The 12,796-nt window shown below is 41.9% G+C and overlaps 1 protein-coding gene across 4 annotated transcripts in view; it reads left to right on the top strand.

Moving 5' to 3' along the window:
- Nucleotides 1-1,818: 1,818 nt before the first annotated feature.
- The window catches only part of LOC110519702 (transcription factor HIVEP3), an 89,775-nt gene continuing 78,797 nt past the window's right edge, over nucleotides 1,819-12,796 (top strand). For all 4 annotated transcript variants that reach the window (XM_021596673.2, XM_021596696.2, XM_021596688.2 and 1 more), the window contains exon 1: nucleotides 1,819-2,092. The gene's annotated coding sequence lies outside the window, so the exon portion shown is untranslated. The remainder of the gene's footprint in view (nucleotides 2,093-12,796) is intronic.

Genomic DNA, 12,796 nt, shown 5'->3' on the forward strand with positions numbered 1-12,796 from the left:
GTATGTGTTTTTTTTTTCTTTTTTAGAAGAAGAATGTGATTTTCAGCCCTAATAATCCATTCTTGCGACATATTAGACTCTGAAATGCTTAATTGATGACGTATTCGTTCTATTTCAGGGCACAGCAGAGGAACTTCATTGATTCCACTCCTTCATCAATTACAAGCAGTTAACATTTGAAATTCACCCTCACATTTGATGAAATACGTTTTCTTGACATTTTGAATAAGAGGGATGGGGTGGGGGGGTGGGGGGGGGGGGGGTAGTACGGATCTACACAGGAAGCCGACGGACAGGAATTCCCTGTTACTTGACGACAGCTTCCACCCTACTCCGCTAAAAAAGTGCCTCCCCATTAGCCAATACAGTCGCATATGTAGGATTTGTAGTACACTATGTCAAACAAACTGACCATCTGGATTAGCGTTTCAGACAGCAGGGTTACCTAGAGGAATGACACGTTTTGTATACATATTATTATTTTCTGGAACCATTACATGCACCCATCTCATTGTTTTTTTTTAACTATTAGAGATATACAAATGTTTTTTGCACCCACCATGCGTCATGTCTTCAATGGTCATGTGAGGTGAAATGTGTATATTTTGGGATGTGAACACTATGTGCTTGACCTGACAAAGATCCATTTCGGATCGAAATGTTGTCAATAAGTGGTGAATTGGGAGCTTTAACTTGTTCTATACTAGTATTCTTTATTAGCCCAGCACCTATGTTTTTAAGGATGTGCGTATGACCACAAACTTTCCTAGCAATGCGAATGCAAAGAGGACTTGGTCCACAAAATAGTTGACGTGAACTGGCAAAAGAGTTGAGTCAATGTGAATACAAAGAGAACTGAGTTATTTTGCTCTCTTTTTTTTACCCCAGAGTTCACTCTAAATAGGACTGAGATCGGTTCTTTTAAAGAGAACTATATGTGAAAACACCCTTAAGTAGCTGAGAAGTATACCAATGTGTTATACCCTCTAAAGTTCTGGGAAAGTGGTGAAAATGTCAGTTTGTAAAGGTTGAGACAAAAAGTAGTTGATGTGGTAACTAAGCTGTCTTTTTTATTGGTAGCAGATAATTATGTTCCGATTCCTGATTTGAATAGCAGATAAGTAGACCAATATGTCACACCCTAAGTTTTTGTCTAAAGTTCTGTGACAGTTGTAAAAATGTAAATTGTTTGGAAGTAGAGGTTAGATTTCATATGCTTTCTGTTTAACTTCAGTGTGGCATATTTTTGTCAAAAGTTGTGTTGTTCACAGTGAATGGTATGTTGGAAGTCTGGGAGTTGATTATATCACAACAGGGCCTTTAGACCGGTCTGCACATTTTAAAGTTTGAATGAGGTGTTTAGCTTAAAGCTGCAATATGTAACTTTTTGGGCGACCCAATTCACATAGAAATATCAATTGTAGATCTGTCATTCTCATTGACAGCAAGTCTAAGAAGAGATTGTAGATATGTTCTATGTGCTATTGCTATTGCTATGATTCACGTGATTAAGTTTCATTTTTGCATCTTTTGGTTTTATACACCAGCTTGAAATACGGAATATAGGGAAATATATTTCACAGCAGTTTAGATTGTACATTGATTTTCTACACTATACTTGCTTTTTTTTGTCACATAAACTGAAATTGGGTAAAAGTGTAAGAGGAATCGTTTTCCAGGTAGTAATTATAAGAAGTATGACGAATATTTAAAGTGGGGACTCTTGCCTTGCAAACCCCATTAATAAGAAGTATGAAGAAGATTTAAAGTTGGAACTTTTGCTTCACAAGTCCCATCTATTTAAAATGTCCTAGCAAGCCAGGCCAATGGGAGACGAGGAAAGGGGGCGGAATCGTTTTGACGTCTCGTGCGGCGGCGGCGCTGAGTGTTTGTGTAGCGCGAGATTGTGTTTTTGTTGTTCTAATCAGCTGAATGTGGTTTCGTAGTTCCAGTTTGACAAGGCGTAGGGAAAGCCCCCCCCCCCAGTTTGTTTAGTGCAAGATCTGCACTGCACACACCGCTAAGGAAATGCGGACTTCTGGCCCTTTCGCTACGGGTTACATTGCTACAGTACCCACACCGTAGCAAGCTGGTAAGTAGTGCTAAACGGTGTAACTTCACGCTATGTATTTTAGTCTTTCGAATGCTTGAGTTCGTGAATAATTTGATGCCATTATGTCCAAGCTCTATGAAATATGAAGAAATATGGTAGTTGTAGGCTAATGCTGTGAAGTATATTTTTCCAATATTTGAGCTGCTCAAGATTCAAGTTGCCTAATCTCAGTGTAAAGTGGACAGTATTATATTGTTACTGTAACGGTATTGGAACTGTGGTACATGCCGTGAATTGAATTGCACTTCCTGACTGTCAAGTCACAGAGTTTCTAAACCCAGAGTCACAACATCGCAAGACTTTCGGCAACGCTTGCGAAACAGACCAACAGACCAGTTCCAGGTTTGGTGTTTGACAACTCAATGAGAGTAATTCTTCCTTAGTTAATGTTCTTGAAATGTAAGGGCACAACCTTGATTCGAGCCAATGTCTTAAGTAGTTGAACACTCCAGCCTCTTGAAGGTGACAAACGGACGTTTTCATTTAATTCAGAAACGACTTCATTATCGAAGGAGGGCCTTTATCTGACGGCTTGCACATGCGCAATTTGGCGCGAGACGACCGTTAGACGCATTTACGTGTTTCTGCGCATGAGTTTCGCGAGCTAACATCGCCATGACATCGCTAAGTGTGATCGTGGATCTCTACTGAAGAAGCAGTTTCTGCCTATCTTCATACTGTACTGTCTTTGATCAAATTCTGAATATGTTATGTTATTATTGATAGGAATGTTGTATTTTGACATAGGATAAAACAAGAATATGCTATATATTTGACATGCGCGCAACTGTCTGTTTGCAATGTGAAAGCAAAGAATACATTCAACCAGTTTTGATTTACTGTTGATAATGAATTCTGGAGAGCGCCCAGTGCCCAGAATGAAATTACGCATAGCCTAGTGATGGGCTGCTTTGTTGGGAAACTTGAGTCGGTTCACTGTAGTGGGTCGCCTGGCTGAAAACACACATTACAATAATTTTTGATCGTGTGAGATCTCCTTATTCTGGTGATATGACATTTTCTGTGCATTGGTCATAGGACATGGTCAATACATTTTTGTTATTGTCTGCGTTTGGTGCGATGCATTCGTGGTTCCTTTTTACACACGCTAAAAGGTACTGCCACCAGGGGCATTTTAGGACAAAAAGTTAGACTATAAAAATATGTTTTGAATGAAATCCTGAAGCGTTTGCTTTGCATCTATTCCTCATTTCCTTTTATATTTTCTATTACCTAATATAGTAATGGGTCATTACTTATTAGTGTGTGTCATTTTAAAATCTGCATACATTTCTTACATTTTTTATACTGTCCTTCATTCAGAGAGAAGTAGCTCGCTCTTTTGGAAGTTTCGAATTTTCACTGTGTACATTCCTAATAATCTCATTCACAACCCATCAGTGTTTCATTACAAATAAATCTACCCATTTCAATAATCTGTTTCCTCCCTCTTTATTATTTTCCCTGTACAAGTGTCATTACAGTTTAAGTGTAATACTGACTAGCACCACCAAGACATTTTCTGACAGAATGTGTCCAAGATGCTCTCCTCTGCAATTGGTTGGTTGGTCGCTTCATTTTGTTCTTCGATTTGATTTATAATTGATTTCTGCCTCCTCTCCTAACAGCTAAGTAGAGGATGTCACTTCAATAATGTGTTGAAATATATTATTTCACTTACAATGTGTACTGTATTGAAACATAAACATTGTATTTTAATGGTATTGGTCGCATACACATACTGTATTTAGTAGATGTTATTGCGGGTGTAGTGAAATGCTTGTGTTCCTAGCTCCAACAGTGCAGTAATATCTAAGACGCACACACAAAAAAAAGTCAAATAATGGAATTTAGACATTTTAGGAGGAGGTGTGTGTGTGTGTGTGTGTGTGTGTGTGTGTGTGTGTGTGTGTGTGGTGCATTCGGAAAGTATTCAGACCCCTTGACCTTTTTCACATTTTGTTACATTACAGGCTTACTCTAAAATTGATTAAATAAATAAAAATCCTCAACAATCTACACACACTACACCATGATGACAAAGCAAAAACTGGTATTTAGAAATTGTTGCAAATATATAAAATGTAAAAAATGGATCACATTTACATAAGTGTTCAGACCTTTTACTCAGTACTTTGTATGATGCTATAAGCTTGGCACACCTGTATTTGAGGAGTTTCTCACATTCTTCTTCTCTGCAAATCCTCTCAGGCTCTTTCAGGATGGATGGGGAGTGTCGCTGCACAGCTATTTTAAGGTCTCTCCAGAGATGTTCAATCAGGTTCAAGTCCGGGCTCTGGCTGGGCCACTCAAGGACATTCAGAAACTTGTCCCGAAGTCACTGCTGCGTTATCTTAGCTGTGTGCTTAGGCTCGTTGTCCTGCTGAAAGGTGAAAGGTGAACCTTTGCCCAAGTCTGAGGCCCTGAGTGCTCTGGAGCAGGTTTTCATCAAGGATCTCTCTGTACTTTTCTCCGTTCATCTTCATCTTTCCCTCAATCCTGCCTCTGAAAAACAGATTGGGGTCCATTATGAGGATCCGGTTGGCGAGTGGCTAATCTGCCTTTGCCATCGGTACTATTGGCCAACGTACAATCGCTGGAGAATAAAGTGGACAAACTAAAAGCACGTACATCCTACCAATGGGACATTAACTGTAATATCTTATTTCACTGAGTCGTAGCTGAACGACAACATGAATAACATACAGCTGTATCGGCAGATTAGAACAGCAGCCTCTGGTAAAACACGGGGCGGGGGCCTATGCATTTATCTAAACAACAGCTGGTGCACGATATCTTAGGAAGTCTCGAGGTTTTGCTCACCTGAGGTAGTGTGGTCTACAGCTTATGAGATACTCTATCTACCTAGAGTTTTCATCTGCATTTTTTTGGTAGCTGTCTACATACCACCACAGACCGATGATGGCACTAAGACCGCACTCAATGAGCTGTATACGGTCATAAGCAAACAGGAAAACGCCCATCCAGAGGCAGCCAGGGACTTTAATGCAGGGAAACTTAAATCTGTTTTACCTCATTTCTACCAGCATGTTAAATGTGCAACCAGAGGGAAAATAACTCTAGACCATCTTTACTCCATACACAGAGACGCGTACAAAGGTCTCCCTCGCTCTCCATTTGGCAAATCTGACCATAATTCTATCCTCCTTAAATTAAAGCAGGAAGCACCAGTGACTCTAAATAAAAAAGTGGTCAGATGAAGCAGTTGCTAAACTACAGGACTGTTTTGCTAGCACAGACTGGAATATGTTCTGGGATTCTTCCGATGGCATTGAGGAGTACACCACATCAGTCACTGGCTTTGTCAGTAAGTGCATCGGTGACTTCGTCCCCACAGTGACAACGTACATAACCCAAACAGAAGCCATGGATTACAGGCAACATCTGCACTGAGCTAAAGGCTAGAGCTGCCACTTTCAAGGACCGGGACTCTAACCCGGAAGCTTATAAGAAATCCTGCTATGCCCTCAGAAGAACCATCATACAGGCAAAGCGTGGATACAGGACTAAGATCAATTTGTACTACACTGGCTCCGACGCTCGTCGGATGTGGCAGGGCTTGCAAACTATTACAGACTACAAACAGAAGCACCGCCGCGAGCTGCCCAGTGACACGAGCCTACTAGATGGGCTGAATTACTTCTATGCTTGCATCGAGGCAAATAACACTGGTGCGTGCATTAGGGCATCAGCTGTTCCGGATGACTGTGATCATGCTCTCCACAGGCGATGAGAGTAAGACCTTTTTAAACAGGCCAACATTCACAAGGCCACAGTGCCAGACGGATTACCAGGACGTGTACTCCAAGCATGCGCTGATCAACTGGCAAGTGTCTTCACTGACATTTTCAACCTCTCCCTGTCTGAGTCTGTAATACCAACATCATCTTTCAAGCAGACCACCATAGTCCCTGTGCCCAAGAAGACTAATTCAACCTCCCTAAATGACTACAGACCCATAATACTCACGTCTGTAGCCATGAAGTGCTTTGAAAGGCTGATCATGGCTCACAACACCATTATCCCAGAAACCCTAGACCCACTGGAATTTTCATACCGGCCCAACAGATCCACAGATGATGGAATCTCTATTGCACTTCACACTGCCCTTTCACACCTGGACAAAAGGAACACCTATGTGAGAATGCTATTCACTGACTACAGTTTAGCATTCAACACCATAGCTTATTGATGAGCTTTTGAGAACACTAAGGTCCCTGGAACTAAACACCTCCCTCTGCAACTGGATCCTGGAATTCCTAACGTGCCGCCCCCAGGTGGTAAGAGTAGGTAACAACACATTCGCCATGTTGATCATCGACACGGGACCCCTCGGGTGCGTGCTCAGTCCCCTCTTGTAATCCCTGTTCACTCATGACCGCACAGTCAGGCATGACTCCAACACCATTAAGTTTGACGATGACACAACAGTGGTAGGCCTGATCACCGACAATGATGAGACAGCCTATAGGGGGGAGGTCAGAGACCGGACAGTGTGCTGCAAGGACAACAACCTCTCCCTCAACATGATCAAGACAGAGGAGATGATTGTGGACTACAGGAAAAGGAGGACCGAGCACGCCCCCATTCTCATAGATGTAGCTGTAGTGGAGCAGGTTGAGCGCTTCAAGTTCCTTGCCGTCCACCTCAACAACAAACTAGAATGGTCCAAACACACCAAAACAGTCATAAAGAGGGCATGGCATAGCCTATTCCCCCTCAGGAGACTGAAATGATTTGGCATAGATCCTCAAAAAGTTCTACAGCTGCACCATTGAGCGCATCCTGACGGGTTGCATCCCTGCCTGGTATGGCAACTGCTCGGCCTCCGACCGCAAGGCACTACAGAGGGTAGTGCTTACGGCCCAGTACGTCACTGGGGCCAAGCTTCCTGCCATCCAGGACCTCTATACCAGGCGGTGTCAGAGGAAGGCCCTAGTCATAGACTGCTCTCTTTATCGCACAGCAACTGGTACCGGAGCGCCAAGTCTAGGTCCAAGAGGCTTCTGAACAGCTTCTACCCCCAAGCCATAAGACACTTGAACATCTAGACTATTTGCATTGCCCCCCCTTCTTTTACGCTGCATGTACATATTACCTCGACGAACCGGTGTCCCCACACATTGACTCTGTACCGGTACCCCCTGTACATAGCCTCGCTTTTGTTATTTTACTGCTGCTCTTTAACCTCTCTGTGCAAGTGTTCCGCTAGCGACCCACCTCGACAACATCCGGTGAAATTGCAGGGCGCCAAATTCAAAATACAGAAAGAGTCATAATAAACGTTCATAAAAATTGTTATACATCGGCTTAAAGATGAACTTCTTGTTAATCCAGCCGCTTTGTCAGAATTCAAAAAGGCTTTACGGCGAAAGCATAAGAAGCTATTATCTGATTATAGCACAACCAGTAAACAAAGAGGGTAGCATATTTCAACCCTGCAGGCGCTACACAAAATGCAGAAATAAAATATAAAACATGCATTACCTTTGACGAGCTTCTTTTGTTGGCACTCCAATATGTTCCATAAACATCACAATTGGTCCTTTTTGTTCGATTAATTCCGTCCATATATATCCAAAATTTCCATTTATTTGGCGCGTTTGATCCAGAAAAAAACAGCTTCCAAATTGCGCAACATCACTACAAAATATTTCAAAAGTTGCCTGTAAACTTTGCCAAAACATTTCAAACTACTATGGTAATACAACTTTAGGTATTTTTAAATGTTAATAATCGATCAAATTGAAGACGGGTCTATCTGTGTTCAATACAGGAAAACAACAAACCAAGCTACTTTTCAAGTCTTGCGCAACTCTCAACAGTGTTACGAAGTTCCTAGATGGCCGTACTTCTTCATTGCACAAAGGAATAACCTCAACCAAATTCCAAAGACTGGTGACATCCAGTGGAAGTGGTAGGAACTGAAAACAAGTTCCTAAGAAATATATTTTCCCAATGAGAAATAACTGAACAGACAGAGACCTAAAAAAAGAAAAAAATCTGAACGGTTAGTCCTCGGGTTTTGCCTGCTACATAAGTTCTGTTATACTCACAGACATGATTCAAACAGTTTTAGAAACTTCAGAGTTTTCTATCAAAATCTACTAATAATATGCATATCTTATATTCTTGGCATGAGTAGCAGGAAGTTGAAATTGGGCACGCTATTTATCCAAAAGTGAAAATGCTGCCCCCTACCTTAAGAAGTTAATTATTTGTTACTTTTATGTCTTTTTCCTTGGTATTTTTCTTAACTGCATTGTTGGTTAAGGGCTTGTAAGTAAGCATTTCACTGTAAGGTCTACACCGGTTGTATTCGGTGCATGTGACAAATAAGATTTGTTTTGATAAACTATACACAACAGCCGTGATGCAACATTCAAGAAGACACTCATTGTTTGACATGTGTTGATGTTGGTCGCATACACATACTGTATTTAGTGGTGCAGCAGTCTCTCTCAGTGTTAGAGGCGTCAGTACAAGCCCTGGTTCGATTCCAGGCTGTATCAAAACCGGCTGTGATTGGGAGTCCCATAGGGCGGCGCATAATTGGCCCAGTGTCGTCCAGGTTAGGGCTTGGCCGGGGTAGTCAGTCATTGTAAATAAGAATTTGTTTTTAACTGATTTGCTTAGATAAAAAAATATATATATGTTGGACATATGTTGGCCTTTTGTAGTGAAAGTGGAAATAATTGGTGATCTGACAGGATCTGGCAGCACCACTTGTTGGATATCTGGCCATGGTCTCATTTTAAGAGAGGCAGTGCTGAGTCAGACATGGGCCTTACAGCCCTGAACTAACAGGCAGATTAAGAACATACTGTGGAGTGATGTATACACTAGCTGTTTTAGTTTAGCTCTCCCTCAGCACATGCTACCTACAAATCTTATATCTGGCCTGTCTTAACAGTTGGCTGCCCGCAATCACTGCTGGATTGTGGCGGTCTTACTTTGCTGAAAAATAACACGCAGGGGTTATCATTAGGACATGCTTGGAAAAGCAGGCAAAATAAAATATAGGTGGATTTATGACTATTTAATTGCACCCCGGGTAAGGTGGCACTTTGCTGGTAATACCAGTTTAAGCTAATGAACAGAAGAAGATAAATGCACTATTAAAGGGATAGTTCTGTATTTTGGCAATGAAACCCTTTTTCTACTTCCTCAGAGTAGTGGATTCCTCAGAGTGGATACCTTTTTTTATGTATCTGTGTCCAGTATGATGGAATTTAGAGGTAGTTTTGTGAGCCAATTGCGATAATGCTAGTTAGAAACATCCTTCATACTGGACGCAGAGACATACAAATGGTATCCATGAGTTAATCTGACTCTGGGGAGGTAGATAAAGAGCCTCATTGCCAAAATCCCAAGAATAATTTAGTGGTTAAGTTTCCAACCTTCCACGATGAAGCAGCCAGTTTTCTTAAGAGAAATGATCTGGTTATGATATCATTGCCATGCTCTGATCTAGGTTGCCTATACTGCACCAACAAAACACCACCTCTAAACTTCATAGAGACAACAGTTAACCTCTAGGGGCCAGTTTCCCTGATACAAATTAAGCCTAGTTCTGAACTAAAAAGCATGGTCAATGGCCCCTAGTCTAAATGCCTAGATCCAGACCTTGCTACACAGTCTTTCCTCTGGGGCTGCAGTGAAGTCAGTGAAGTACAGTTATGCTCTTGTGCTGAGGGGGGATCAGTGTAGAGAGGCCAATATGAAATTATTTCCTCAGAGAATGGTGTTTGAGCCACTTGTGCTGGTGGGGGACAGCAGCACTAGCTCAGCATGGAGCCTGGGAGGTTTTGGGTTTGTTTCTTCGGGAAGGTCAATTGTTTGAAGTCATTGTAAAGTAAACCACTTGATCATTAAAACCATTTAGTGCTTACTCCGATAAGCACTAAATGGTTGTGGTGAAAATGGTCAAAAGTTATAGGTTGAGTTTTTATAAGTTGGCAGAAGAGGGACACCTGCTTGTGTAACCTTTTATTTTACTAGACTTGTTAAGTATGATTACTTTGATATAAAACTTCAACTGAATGTTATTGTAGAACCTCTCATAACTTTACCAGTGGGTGATTTTTTTTATAGGGGTGAATGCTAAATATACTAGCTATTCAAGATTTTGGCATTCACTGTTTGATAGGAATTTGAATAGTCCCAATATATCAGCACGCAGGCTGTGCAGCACGCAGGCTGTGCAGCACGCAGGCTGTGCAGCACGCAGGCTGTGCAGCACGCAGGCTGTGCAGCACGCAGGCTGTGCAGCACGCAGGTACATGTATTGTGTGTGTGGGTGGGTGCGTGCATCATGTGTAGCTTGTGTTTATGTTCGTGTCTGAGTAACTGTGACCATGACTCTGTGGCTGCTATTGTAGTTGTACATTTCCCTTGCTTTGGCCTGCCTGTGTTCATTAAAAGTACACACACACACACAACCTTTTCATGTCCCTGCTGCTGGTCATTAATCCTGTTCTCTGAAACACAAGGGAATAATAGAACCACTGTGGCCCTCAGAGAAGAGGGAGCCAGGAACAAGGCCCTGGACACACAGATTTTCGTGGGGGGGGCTGAAAACAAGAGACCTGGAGCACTGTTCAGGAAGCCAACTGGCCCACTAGCCTGATTATTTCAGTAAGGTCATTAATTAATTGTGAAGGCACAACATGCATCCTTAAAATGTAGACCAGAGATCATCAATTAGATTCAATTGCGGGCCAAACATTTCTAAAAACCTGTATTCACTTTGCCATTATGGGGTATTGTGTGTAGATTGATGAGGAAAGCATTTTATTTAATCCATTTTAGAATAATGCTGTAACGTAACAAAATGGGAAGGTGTCTGAATACTTTCCGAATGCCTTGTATATCCATGGCCCAGACCCATCCTAGTGTGTTGGCTACCTCAACGAATGAGTCTTCGGTAGCAGACTCGACTGATGTTATTGTGGTTGGTTCTGCAGTAAGCGTAGATGGGGAGGATGTTGTTACTGTAACCCTCCTTACTCCCACAGTAGTTAATCATTACATGTGCTCATATCTACCAACAGAACATGGGCTCATATGAGGGCTTTTGCATGGCTCAGTTGTCAAATAGCTCCCTACATGAAATGGTCTAATGGTACCCAATGCCTGTAACCACACAAGGCCTTTAGGTAACAGCTCTCCCACTGAGGTTTAGTGTGTGGAGAAAATATTGTCTGTTCTACTTCTGCCTGGGTGATATCTTTGTGTAAACTGAAGTTGGCTGTGACAATCCCTCATGTTATAGGCTCCTTTTGGGAGAGGGAATGCAGAGAAAGTATGTGTGTCTGCTTAGTCTCTTGTGCAACAGTGGCAGTGTGACTGCAGTGTCATACACCACACTTACTGTATGTCTGTAGTGGCAGGCTATTATTGGTAAGAACAGTGTTTTGGAGGGGTGTCTTGTTTTAGGAATGGATAAGAAAGCTACTGCCCATGCAGTGTCTGCTGTCCAGAGCTGGTAACTGGTCTCTTTCATCTCATTGACATGGGATACCATTGAAATGGAGGCTTACCTGTAACCTTCACACATTAACATTTTTCATGTGGATGCAGGGTCCAAATGACCAGCGCTAGATAGTGCTGTGTGGTTGGTGACAGAATCACCAGATACTCAGCAAACAGTAGACATTTGACTTCAGTTTCTTGTAGGGTGAGGCCTACAAGAATTCCCCTGGCCAATTCGTTGATATACACTACCGGTTAAAAGTTTTAGAACACCTACTCATTCAAGTTTTTTGTTATTTTTACTATTTTCTACATTGTAGAATAATAATGACAACATCAAAACTATGAAATAACACATGTAGAATCATGTAGTAACCAAAAAAGTCTTAAACAAAACTAAATATATTTTATTTTTGAGATTCTTCAAATAACCACCCTTTGCCTTGATGACAGCTTTGCACACTATTGGCGTTCTCTCAACCAGCTTCACCTGGAATGCTTTTCAACAGGAGGAGTTGCCACATATGCTGAGCACTTGTTGGCTGCTTTTTCTTCACTCTGCGGTCCGACTCATCCCAAACCATCTCAATTTGGTTGAGGTCGGGTGATTGTGAAGGCCAGGTCATCTGTTACAGCACTCCTCACTCTCCTTCTTAGTAAAATTGTCCTTACACAGCTTGGAGGTGTGTTGGGTCATTGTCCTGTTGAAAAACAAATGATAAGCCCAAACCAGATGGGATGGCATATCTCTGCAGAATACTGTGGTAGCCATGCTGGTTAAGTGCCTTGATTTTTTAAAAATTTGTTAAAATCCGACAGTGTCACCAGCAAAGCACCATCACACCACCTCCTCCGTGCTTTACGGTGGGAAATACATGCGGAGATCATCCGTTCATCCACACTGCGTCTCACAAAGACACGGCGGTTGGAACCAAAAATCTCCAATTTGGACTCTAGACCAAAGGACATATTTCCACTGGTCTAATGTCCATTGCTCATGTTTCTTGGCCCAAACAAGTCTCTTCTTCTTATTTGTGTACCTTTTTAGTAGTGGTTTCTTTGCAGCAATTTGACCATGACGGCCCGATTCACACAGTCTCCTCTGAACAGTTGATGTTGAAATGTGTTAGTTGAACTCTGTGAAGCATTTATTTGGGCTGCAATTTCTGAGGCTGGTAACTCTAATGA

Source organism: Oncorhynchus mykiss, chromosome 3 (assembly GCF_013265735.2).
Source record: "Oncorhynchus mykiss isolate Arlee chromosome 3, USDA_OmykA_1.1, whole genome shotgun sequence".
NCBI lineage: Eukaryota > Metazoa > Chordata > Actinopteri > Salmoniformes > Salmonidae > Oncorhynchus > Oncorhynchus mykiss.